A 12,790-nucleotide genomic window follows, 5' to 3' on the forward strand; every position below is an offset into this window, starting at 1 on the left:
ACCGTGTGGATGCCTTCCTCCTCAATGAAACCTTTCTCCAACCCCACCACTCCATTCACACCTCCCCCTATCTCCTCCACCGATCCGATAATCCCCTCCCAGTGGCGCGTGGCGGCGTTGCCATTGGCCACCACCGCCAGATCCCCGTTCGGCTCCAACCTCTCCTTCCCGACCCCACCGAACACCTGATCCTTAGTCTCTTCTTCCCCGGCCTTACCGTTACCTGTGCCACCATCTATGTCCGCCCTAACGCCCCTCTTCCTTTCGACTTCCTCTCCCACATCGACCGTACCTTCTCCTCCTATGTGATCGCCGCCGACCTCAACATCCATAGTCGCTCCGCTGCCCAGTTACGGCGGTGGCATCGGTTCCTCTCCTCCCTTCAAGGCGACCTCATCCCCATCCCCCAGCACACCCGCCCCGAATCCAATTCCACTCCCGATGTTATTCTTTCCTCCCCCAACCTCCTTGGTCGCATTACGGTGGATGTCCTGGAGCCTATTGGTAGTGACCATCTCCCTGTCCTCCTCACCGTTTCAGACGGTCGTCGCCCCCGCCCCGACCCTCGTAATGACCCTCCCCCCAAGTACATCCATGACTATTCCCGTGCCGACTGGACTGCCTACCGGGATACCCTCTCCACTCAGGTCGACAGCCACCCTCTCGCCTACCGCCGTCCCGATGATGTCTCCCATGCCGCCTCCTTTCTCCAGCAGACCTTGTCTGAGGCCGTGGAGGCCCACGTCCCTACTGTTGCCATCCACCCCCACCGTCCTACCTTGCCACCACAGGCCGTCCTCCTCCTCCGTGAATCCCGTCGTCTCTACCGTGCCTTCCTCCGCACGCGTGACCCGGCCACCCTACGACGCCACCGGCAACTACAGCGACACATTCGAAATTTGCTCGCGGCTAAGAAACGCCGGGACTGGCGACAGACATGCACCCGTTTAAATGCTACCCTTCCTATAAACTCGTCCAAGTTCTGGACCGCCTTCCGTCGCCTTACCGGAACAAAGCCCTCCCCCTACTATCCTCTTCTCCACGATGACCACCCATTCCCTGACGCCCTTAGTAAGGCCAACCACTTTGCCTCCTACCTGTCCGATGTGTTTTCCATCCCTGATGATCCCCGGTTCGATTACTCCCTCTTCCCCGATATCCGCGATCGAACTGACACCTCTGTCCCTCCCCTCGCTCCTGGTTTCCAGTACTTGGACAACATTCCACACACGGACCTTAATGCCCCCATCACTACACAGGATCTCATTACTACACTCCGCACCAAACGCAACACCGCTCCTGGTCACGATCGTGTCACCTACCGTCACCTTCGTGAAGCTCCTGTCTCTTTCCTCTCCACCCTGGCCAGGCTCTACAATGTAGTCCTGTCCACTGGTTACTACCCCGACCTGTGGAAAACCTCTCGTATCCTCATGTTCCTCAAACCTGGCAAATCGCCGTCCGCCGTCTCCTCCTACCGTCCCATCAGCCTTACCTCGGTCTTCAGCAAGGTCCTGGAATCTATCCTCACCCGCCGCATCCACCAGCATCTCCGCCAGCACCGCCTCCTCCCCGTTACCCAGTGTGGCTTTCGGCCGTCCTTCTCTTCCGACGATCTTCTCCTTCACCTCACTCATCTCCTTTCCGAACAGCTCAATTCCCGTCGCTCCGCAATCTTCCTCTCTCTTGACCTCGAACGCGCATATGACCGCGTATGGCATTCCGGTCTCCTCTTCAAGCTCCAAACCTTCGCCCTTCCCATTAACTACGTTCGTCTGATCGGTTCCTTTCTCTCCCGCCGTCCTTCCCATGTCACCATCCATAACACCGATTCCTACACCTTTTTCCCCTCCGCCGGTGTGCCCCAAGGCTCCGTCCTCTCCCCCCTTCTGTACTTGTTGTACACGGCGGACATGCCGCCGCCGCCACCCCCCGTCCACCTTCTCCAGTTTGCCGATGACACCGCCTTCCTTGCCCTTGCCCCCACCCTGCAACGCTCCCAACACCTTCTCCAATCCCATCTTGACCGGTTCACCGCTTGGTGCAACCAGTGGTTGCTCAAGGTCAATCCTTCCAAAACCCAGGCGATCATTGTAGGCAAAACCACCCCTTCCTTCCGCCTCCTTGATTTCTATCTCACCGTTTATGGCCGCCCCATCGCTCTCACCCCCACCCTTAAGTACCTTGGCGTCACCCTCGACCGTCGTCTCTCCTGGACTCCCCATCTCCGGACAATCCAAGCCAAGGCACGTTCCCGACTCCGTCTCCTTAAGCTCCTTTCTGGCCGTACGTGGGGTCTGGACCCCTCCACCATCCTCCACACCTATAAGTCCCTCATCCGCCCTATCCTCTGTTACGCCCATCCAGCCTGGATCTCCGCCCCCCCTTCCTTTTATAAATCCCTCCAAATCCTTGAACGCCATGCTCTCCGCCTTGCCTATCGCATCCGTCTCCCCTCCCCCACGCGGATCCTGTATGACCTTATCCCCTTCCCCCACCTCCTCCTCTTCCTCGAAAGGATACGAATCCTCTACACCTCCCGTAAACTCGATCCTCCTCACCCGCTCGTCTCCCCGATCCTCTCCCACCCCCGCCCGCTGCCGCGCCTGTACTCCCATGTCCCACCCGGTCTCCATCTCTCCACCCTCCTTACCCTCTCCCGAGGTGGCTTCCGCCAGCTCCCTCTCCCTGATGATGTCCTCCTCCCCTCCATCTACCCCTCCTATCAACTTTGATCCCCCCCCCTCCTCCTGTGTCCTATCCTTTAGGCACCCTCCCTCCCTCCTATCCCCTCCCTTCTCTTTCCTTTCCCCCCTCCCTCCTCCCCTCTCCCCCGGGCTTCCCCACCCCCTTCCTCCCTCCCCCTCTCTCCTTTGCCCATGGCATCCCTGCTCTCCCCTCTCGCTCTCCCTCTCCACTTCCTCCTCCTCCTCTCTTGGCAGGTCCCCGGACTCGCACACGCTTAGTGAACATTCGCGCGCCGGAGATCATCGCCTTCTGTGTCTCGTGTGTGTGCCGCCGTTTAGTGTTTTTGGTGTCCGCCGTTCCACTACTACGTTCACTTGTGCCGTCGGATTCGTCAGTGTTGTGTGCGCCGTGCCAATGTGTTATCAGTGTTGTTATCGTCACGTGTGAACGACTCCGTGTTTTTTGTGTCTATGTGACATCTTTCTTTTGCCCGTCACTTTGTTTCATTGCCTTTCTCCGTTTTTCTACTTTTGTAAACCGCTGTGGCTGAAGAGCGGCGTAGTGTGCCGCTGCCAGCCTACTTGCTTTGTACAAGTATTAAAATAACAATAAAGTAAAAAAATAAAAAAAACCGAGGAGAAGCATACTTACCTGGCGTAGAGGATACCGTGATCATGAAGGCGGTTCCTCCGGGGTGAGGCTTGTCCATTGCACTTCGGTCGAGCTGACCCCCGCGATTACTCCAAATGCGAGTAACTCGGGCGCATAATTTTTGGTAGTCGGGACTGCGTTCGCGCTGTCCCGTTGCTAATCTCTAATGCAATCAAAGCTTCTCCTCGTAGCGGATGATAAGCACTGACGGTGAGTAATTTACCACCTTCTTATAACCGACGATGCCTCTACTAAAAACGACAAATTGCACTAGGACACGGCGTCGAAACCCACAGCCGGCGCACTGCTCGTTAACCGCGTGGCACGCGTGCTCGTAATAACAGCGGCAGCCGCGAGATGGCTCAGGCGATCTAACGTGGCTGCGATTTCTGTATTAACGGTCGAACGGCCCCTTTTAGCATTCTCTGTCCATAAACGGATTGTGCACCAAACGTTATTCGACGGCGCGGCATTCCCTGCAAGCACAGTGACTGCTGTGGCGCGAGCGGGCGTACAGGGGCCGTCGGCCAGCCGAACGCTTTGGCGCCTGTGGCAAGGTACATGAAGGGGCCGGAAGCGAGCGTCTAGCGTAGCGTCTCGAGACTTGCGGCACTTGAGGAGCTTGTGGGGATGTGAATCGAAGGAAATAACATGACGAGCTGCACCGAAAAACGAGAAACATAGATTCTAGCCAACCTCGGTGATCGGACGAGAACCGGCGTATTTTTACCCTTTTCTTGCCTCGTTGCCGTTGGCGAGTGAATGCTGCAACGTGTGCCGGCAAGTCAGCTTCGGATCCTCACTTAACTTCCACACACAGTGAATATCTTCCTGGCCACGACAGTTTCCTGCCGCAGTTGGCGTCTACCTGCTCTAAGGAATGGCCTTTCGTCGCAGTGGTTGTGTTTCACCTGACAACTTTGCAGGCAACCTAAAATAACGCTTGGAAAGGAACAATTAAAGCACGAGGAGGACCGAAAACGGCCGCATGAAATTATTAAGCTCGGTTTCGATTGCGACAATTACTATGAAATACTCGCGTACACTAATTGCAGAGATAGGTAGGATTAAAAAAAAAAAAAATACACTTCATTGTTTAATACCATTTCATTACACTTCAGAACTGTTACTACTTCAAAAACAAGCAATTTAATTTATTCTTACTTACTTACTTACTTACTCCAGGTCCAAGCAAAGAGACAGAGAGGGGTGAATGTAATGCCTGCAGCCGTTTTCAAATGTTTGCACATCTAAAACTACTCATAGCGTCACCATAGTCATAAGATATTAATCATTTATGAAATGCCGCAAAATTAATCTGCAGCAAGCAGTGTTGTTGCCATTAGATGGCAATGGCTTTGTTTTCACAGTGCTACCTAGTAGTGGTGCAGCCTAAACGAATTAATTTACTTCCCATAAACTTTTCCATCTAGCTTAAATAATGAAGCATTATTATTTTTGTCATATACTTTCATATGCGTGAAGGAAATATCTCCACATTCTGAATTAAAGTGAAGACAAATTTTGTTCGAGCTTTCCAGATAGTGCTCGAGATGAACAGAAAAAAGAAGTGTTACCATACCTTCAAGTGTCTTCTGTTCCATCAGCGTCCAATGGGGTAAGCTGCAGTTTTTGCTGATTATTGTCTTTCCTTAAGAACCTGCTGATGTGATGTGATGTTTGTCCCTCGTGTACAACACCCACGAGTGCATCCAGCTTTCTTAGAACATCTGATAGTCTGAGCTTGGTCCTTCGGTTGCTCAGCGACAGACAAGGGCGATTGACAATGCTGCCGTATTTCCTGGCACTAAGGGCTCCCACGGAGGGAGCAAAGGTAAGAGCAACAATTGATTTTGTGGCTTGCACTGTGGCTCGAAGAAACAGTCATTCAGCAAATCTCATTTGCCGTTTTGACACCGGACGGAAGAAAGAGGGCGACTTTCAGGCGGAGAGGGCGGCTCGAAGGCGGTAACCCCGACATGGCCCGCCATCTCCCGGAGGGTGCAGTAACTTAACCCCAGCAACGGCCGGCGCCGCGAGTCGCGATGTCTTCCGCACGAAAAATGCATCGCTTTCTGCAGAGGGCCGTTATTGTGCCTGTCTGCCTGCTAACTCGACGGCCAACAGCGCGTTTATAAGGAAGCAAGTACATTCACGGCACCATGCTCTTCGCCGAATGCGACAACGTCAAGAGTTCTCGTTCCACTACGATAGCGCGAGGCATTACAAATATTCGCCTGTGGCCGAGGAGAACATCTCCGGCGGTACACCGCAAGGTTACCGCCATTCGATAGTGCCCTTCTAGCGCTTATCGAAGTGTTAGGTGTTCCAGGTGCCAGCCAGCCAGCCCAGAAGAAGTAGCAGCAGCAGCTGCAGCAGCAGCAGCAGCTGCAGCTGCAGCAGCAGCGGTTCCCGGTCCCGGCCTGCAGCAGTGGTCGGGCGGCCAGCCAGCCCTCCGGTGGCAGCAGCAGCAGCAGCAGCAGCAGCAGCAGCAGTCCCGCCAGCAGCAGCTCCGCCAGCAGCAGCAGCAGCAGCAGCAGCCGCAGCCGCCGCCGCCCCGGCCCCGTCCGCGGCAGCAGCGTTCCTGCCTCTCGCCGTCCAGCCAGCAGCAGCAGCAGCAGCAGCAGCAGCCGCCGCCCCGGCCCCGGCCCCGTCCGCGGCAGCAGCGTTCCCGCCGTCCGCCGTCCGCCGTCCGCCGTCCGCCAGTGTGTGTCCTGTCCTTTAGTGCTGTGTTTTTTCTTCTTGTCATCATGTCCGCCCCCACCACCACCGTCACTACTACCACCACCGTCATCGTGTATACGTCCCCTTCCGCCGCCTCCACCACTATCACTTGGTGTGCCCAGTCCCACCCCCCTCCTTCCATCCCTCCCCTCCTCTCTATCCCTTCGCCCTCGCTCTTTGTCCCCCCCTCTTCCGCTTCTTCCTCTCGTTCTAATCCCTTCCCCCCACTCCCCCAGCCTGTCACTGCAGCTCCGGCTCGGGTGGTGGCCCGTCGGGCCACTGCCCACGCCCAGCTTTCCCCGTCGCCATCGCCATCTCCGCCGCCACCACCACCACCACCGCCATCTTCGTCGCCGTCACCATCACTGCCACCTTCGCCTGCACCGTCACAGTCATCTCCGGCGCCGACTGTTGCGTCCGTGCCGGGACCTGCCCCTTCCCACCACCTCCCCATCGCTCCCGACCCTCTTATCACCACCCGCCCATCTGCAGCTGTCAAACGCCCTAGTGGCGCCCCCACTTCCTCTGCTCCTAAAAAGGCTCCACCCCGCCCCCCATCCCCACCACAAAATGCCATGGACGTCTCCCCACCTGGCCCCACTCCCTCCTCCTCCTCCTCCTCCTCCTCCTCCTCCTCCTCCTCCTCCTCCTCCCCACCCGGTCTCTACAAATATCTCCTGTCCCGTCCCGATCCTTCCTTCCTCGAGGCCCGGAATCTCTCCCTCCTCCTCCTCCGCCGCCATTTCCCTGGCGCCCCCATATCTCTCCTTACTCCCAGACGGGACTCTGTTCTTATCTCCTCCCCCAGCCCGACCCTCCATACTGACATCCTCTCCCGCCTCCCCATCACCCGTTTTGGTCCTAACGCCTCCCTCACCCCTGCTCCCTCTCCTTCTCCTACCCGCCAACCCCAACCCCCGCGTCGCCCGCCGACCCTCACCGCCGTGATCACTCGGCTTAGTCCGTCGATCACGGAGGAGGAGGTGTTGGCGGAGCTGAAGGCCCATCCCACCCTGGAGGTGCGGGCAGTCCGCCGCATTTTTAACGCGACCGGCCCCACCCGCCTTATGCGGGTGTTCTCTGAGGACGCCCCCTCCATTGACCGCCTCCTGAAGGAGGGTGCCCTCCTCTTCAATCAGCGGTACAAGGTCGACCCCTCCCGTTCCCCCCCTCAATCCCTGCGCTGCCAGAGATGTCTGCGCTATAATGCACATACAACAGCCGAGTGCCGCGAGGCCCCCACCTGCCCGCATTGTCGACAAGCGCACTTTCTCCGGCAGTGCCCCAACCTCCAATCCCCTCCCTCCTGTAATACCTGCAGCCTCCCCCACCCTACCTACTCCCAAAAGTGTAAAGCCCGGCCCCCTCCCACCACCCCTGAACTCACCGTACCTGTCCGTCCCCTGGACGCCCCCACCCCTCCTGGCAATTCCCTTCGTCCCCCCCCCACTGCTGAGGACATCATCAGGTTCCTCACTATTGTCCTCCAAAACGTCCATCCCTTTCAGCGCCCCCACACCCTCCAACAGATCTCCCTCGCCGCCCGTTCCATATCCCACCTTAAAATGTACGCCACCTATTCCAATAACCAGGCCCATTTCACCTTCTCCCGCCTTGACACCCTCGTCTAAATCCTATCATGGCGCGACAGCATCGTATCCTTTTCAACAATATCCGCTCCCTTCCCGCCAACAAGAACCTCTTCCTGCACACCCTTGCTACCCAGCGTGTGGATGCCTTCCTCCTCAATGAAACCTTTCTCCAACCCCACCACTCCATTCACACCTCCCCCTATCTCCTCCACCGATCCGATAATCCCCTCCCAGTGGCGCGTGGCGGCGTTGCCATTGGCCACCACCGCCAGATCCCCGTTCGGCTCCAACCTCTCCTTCCCGACCCCACCGAACACCTGATCCTTAGTCTCTTCTTCCCCGGCCTTACCGTTACCTGTGCCACCATCTATGTCCGCCCTACCGCCCCTCTTCCTTTCGACTTCCTCTCCCACATCGACCGTACCTTCTCCTCCTATGTGATCGCCGCCGACCTCAACATCCATAGTCGCTCCGCTGCCCAGTTACGGCGGTGGCATCGGTTCCTCTCCTCCCTTCAAGGCGACCTCATCCCCATCCCCCAGCACACCCGCCCCGAATCCAATTCCACTCCCGATGTTATTCTCTCCTCCCCCAACCTCCTTGGTCGCATTACGGTGGATGTCCTGGAGCCTATTGGTAGTGACCATCTCCCTGTCCTCCTCACCGTTTCAGACGGTCGTCGCCCCCGCCCAGACCCTCGTAATGACCCTCCCCCCAAGTACATCCATGACTATTCCCGAGCCGACTGGAATACCTACCGGGATACCCTCTCCACTCAGGTCGACAGCCACCCTCTCGCCTACCGCCGTCCCGATGATGTCTCCCATGCCGCCTCCTTTCTCCAGCAGACCTTGTCTGAGGCCGTGGAGGCCCACGTCCCTACTGTTGCCATCCACCCCCACCGTCCTACCTTGCCACCACAGGCCGTCCTCCTCCTCCGTGAATCCCGTCGTCTCTACCGTGCCTTCCTCCGCACGCGTGACCCGGACACCCTACGACGCCACCGGCAGCTACAGCGACACATTCGAAATTTGCTCGCGGCTAAGAAACGCCGGGACTGGCGACAGACATGCACCCGTTTAAATGCTACCCTTCCTATAAACTCGTCCAAGTTCTGGACCGCCTTCCGTCGCCTTACCGGAACAAAGCCCTCCCCCTACTATCCTCTTCTCCACGATGACCACCCATTCCCTGACGCCCTTAGTAAGGCCAACCACTTTGCCTCCTACCTGTCCGATGTGTTTTCCATCCCTGATGATCCCCGGTTCGATTACTCCCTCTTCCCCGATATCCGCGATCGAACTGACACCTCTGTCCCTCCCCTCGCTCCTGGTTTCCAGTACTTGGACAACATTCCACACACGGAACTTAATGCCCCCATCACTACACAGGATCTCATTACTATACTCCGCACCAAACGCAACACCGCTCCTGGTCACGATCGTGTCACCTACCGTCACCTTCGTGAAGCTCCTGTCTCTTTCCTCTCCACCCTGGCCAGGCTCTACAATGTAGTCCTGTCCACTGGTTACTACCCCGACCTGTGGAAAACCTCTCGTATCCTCATGTTCCTCAAACCTGGCAAATCGCCGTCCGCCGTCTCCTCCTACCGTCCCATCAGCCTTACCTCGGTCTTCAGCAAGGTCCTGGAATCTATCCTCACCCGCCGCATCCACCAGCATCTCCGCCAGCACCGCCTCCTCCCCGTTACCCAGTGTGGCTTTCGGCCGTCCTTCTCTTCCGACGATCTTCTCCTTCACCTCACTCATCTCCTTTCCGAACAGCTCAATTCCCGTCGCTCCGCAATCTTCCTCTCTCTTGACCTCGAACGCGCCTATGACCGCGTATGGCATTCCGGTCTCCTCTTCAAGCTCCAAACCTTCGCCCTTCCCATTAACTACGTTCGTCTGATCGGTTCCTTTCTCTCCCGCCGTCCTTCCCATGTCACCATCCATAACACCGATTCCTACACCTTTTTCCCCTCCGCCGGTGTGCCCCAAGGCTCCGTCCTCTCCCCCCTTCTGTACTTGTTGTACACGGCGGACATGCCGCCGCCGCCACCCCCCGTCCACCTTCTCCAGTTTGCCGATGACACCGCCTTCCTTGCCCTTGCCCCCACCCTGCAACGCTCCCAACACCTTCTCCAATCCCATCTTGACCGGTTCACCGCTTGGTGCAACCAGTGGTTGCTCAAGGTCAATCCTTCCAAAACCCAGGCGATCATTGTAGGCAAAACCACTCCTTCCTTCCGCCTCCTTGATTTCTATCTCACCGTTTATGGCCGTCCCATCGCTCTCACCCCCACCCTTAAGTACCTTGGCGTCACCCTCGACCGTCGTCTCTCCTGGACTCCCCATCTCCAGACAATCCAAGCCAAGGCACGTTCCCGACTCCGTCTCCTCAAGCTCCTTTCTGGCCGTACGTGGGGTCTGGACCCCTCCACCATCCTCCACACCTATAAGTCCCTCATCCGCCCTATCCTCTGTTACGCCCATCCAGCCTGGATCTCCGCCCCCCCTTCCTTTTATAAATCCCTCCAAATCCTTGAACGCCATGCTCTCCGCCTTGCCTATCGTATCCGTCTCCCCTCCCCCACGCGGATCCTGTATGACCTTATCCCCTTCCCCCACCTCCTCCTCTTCCTCGAAAGGATACGAATCCTCTACACCTCCCGTAAACTCGATCCTCCTCACCCGCTCGTCTCCCCGATCCTCTCCCACCCCCGCCCGCTGCCGCGCCTGTACTCCCATGTCCCACCCGGTCTCCATCTCTCCACCCTCCTTACCCTCTCCCGAGGTGGCTTCCGCCAGCCCTCTCTCCCTGATGATGTCCTCCTCCCCTCCATCTACCCCTCCTATCAACTTTGATCCCCCCCCCTCCTCCTGTGTCCTATCCTTTAGGCACCCTCCCTCCCTCCTATCCCCTCCCTTCTCTTTCCTTTCCCCCCTCCCTCCTCCCCTCTCCCCCGGGCTTCCCCACCCACTTCCTCCCTCCCCTTCTCTCCTTTGCCCATGGCATCCCTGCTCTCCCCTCTCGCTCTCCCTCTCCACTTCCTCCTCCTCCTCTTTTGGCAGGTCCCCGGACTCGCACACGCCTAGTGAACATTCGCGCGCCGGAGATCATCGCCTTCTGTGTCTCGTGTGTGTGCCGCCGTTTAGTGTTTTTGGTGTCCGCCGTCCCACTACTACGTTCACTTGTGCCGTCGGATTCATCAGTGTTGTGTGCGCCGTGCCAATGTGTTATCAGAGTTGTTATCGTCACGTGTGAACGACTCCGTGTTTTTTTGTGTCTATGTGACATCTTTCTTTTGCCCGTCACTTTGTTTCATTGTCTTTCTCCGTTTTTCTACTTTTGTAAACCGCTGTGGCTGAAGAGCGGCGTAGTGTGCCGCTGCCAGCCTACTTGCTTTGTACAAGTATTAAAATAACAATAAAGTAAAAAAAAAAAAAAAAAAGAGCGTCTAGCGTAGCGTCTCGAGACTTGCAGACTTGCGGCACTTGAGGAGCTTGTGGGGATGTGAATCGAAGGAAATAACATGACGAGCTGCACCGAAAAACGAGAAACATAGATTCTAGCCAACCTCGGTGATCGGACGAGAACCGGCGTATTTTTACCCTTTTCTTGCCTCGTTGCCGTTGGCGAGTGAATGCTGCAACGTGTGCCGGCAAGTCAGCTTCGGATCCTCACTTAACTTCCACACACAGTGAATATCTTCCTGGCCACGACAGTTTCCTGCCGCAGTTGGCGTCTACCTGCTCTAAGGAATGGCCTTTCGTCGCAGTGGTTGTGTTTCATCTGACAACTTTGCAGGCAACCTAAAATAACGCTTGGAAAGGAACAATTAAAGCACGAGGAGGACCGAAAACGGCCGCATGAAATTATTAAGCTCGGTTTCGATTGCGACAATTCCTATGAAATACTCGCATACACTAATTGCAGAGATAGGTAGGATTAAAAAAAAAATACACTTCATTGTTTAATACCATTTCATTACACTTCAGAACTGTTACTACTTCAAAAACAAGCAATTTAATTTATTCTTACTTACTTACTTACTTACTCCAGGTCCAAGCAAAGAGACAGAGAGGGGTGAATGTAATGCCTGCAGCCGTTTTCAAATGTTTGCACATCTAAAACTACTCATAGCGTCACCATAGTCATAAGATATTAATCATTTATGAAATGCCGCAAAATTAATCTGCAGCAAGCAGTGTTGTTGCCATTAGATGGCAATGGCTTTGTTTTCACAGTGCTACCTAGTAGTGGTGCAGCCTAAACGAATTAATTTACTTCCCCTAAACTTTTCCATCTAGCTTAAATAATGAAGCATTATTATTTTTGTCATATACTTTCATATGCGTGAAGGAAATATCTCCACATTCTGAATTAAAGTGAAGACAAATTTTGTTCGAGCTTTCCAGATAGTGCTCGAGATGAACAGAAAAAAGAAGTGTTACCATACCTTCAAGTGTCTTCTGTTCCATCAGCGTCCAATGGGGTAAGCTGCAGTTTTTGCTGATTATTGTCTTTCCTTAAGAACCTGCTGATGTGATGTGATGTTTGTCCCTCGTGTACAACACCCACGAGTGCATCCAGCTTTCTTAGAACATCTGATAGTCTGAGCTTGGTCCTTCGGTTGCTCAGCGACAGACAAGGGCGATTGACAATGCTGCCGTATTTCCTGGCACTAAGGGCTCCCACGGAGGGAGCAAAGGTAAGAGCAACAATTGATTTTGTGGCTTGCACTGTGGCTCGAAGAAACAGTCATTCAGCAAATCTCATTTGCCGTTTTGACACCGGACGGAAGAAAGAGGGCGACTTTCAGGCGGAGAGGGCGGCTCGAAGGCGGTAACCCCGACATGGCCCGCCATCTCCCGGAGGGTGCAGTAACTTAACCCCAGCAACGGCCGGCGCCGCGAGTCGCGATGTCTTCCGCACGAAAAATGCATCGCTTTCTGCAGAGGGCCGTTATTGTGCCTGTCTGCCTGCTAACTCGACGGCCAACAGCGCGTTTATAAGGAAGCAAGTACATTCACGGCACCATGCTCTTCGCCGAATGCGACAACGTCAAGAGTTCTCGTTCCACTACGATAGCGCGAGGCATTACAAATATTCGCCTGTGGCCGAGGAGAAGC

General features: G+C 55.7%; 1 non-coding gene across 1 annotated transcript; it reads left to right on the forward strand.

The window, feature by feature from the left end:
• Window positions 1-3,331: 3,331 nt before the first annotated feature.
• Window positions 3,332-3,493, forward strand: LOC126203757 (U1 spliceosomal RNA). Its single transcript, XR_007540366.1, has one exon. It is a non-coding gene; the product is annotated as a U1 spliceosomal RNA (small nuclear RNA).
• Window positions 3,494-12,790: the final 9,297 nt, after the last annotated feature.

The sequence above is a fragment of the Schistocerca nitens genome, chromosome 1 (assembly GCF_023898315.1).
Source record: "Schistocerca nitens isolate TAMUIC-IGC-003100 chromosome 1, iqSchNite1.1, whole genome shotgun sequence".
NCBI lineage: Eukaryota > Metazoa > Arthropoda > Insecta > Orthoptera > Acrididae > Schistocerca > Schistocerca nitens.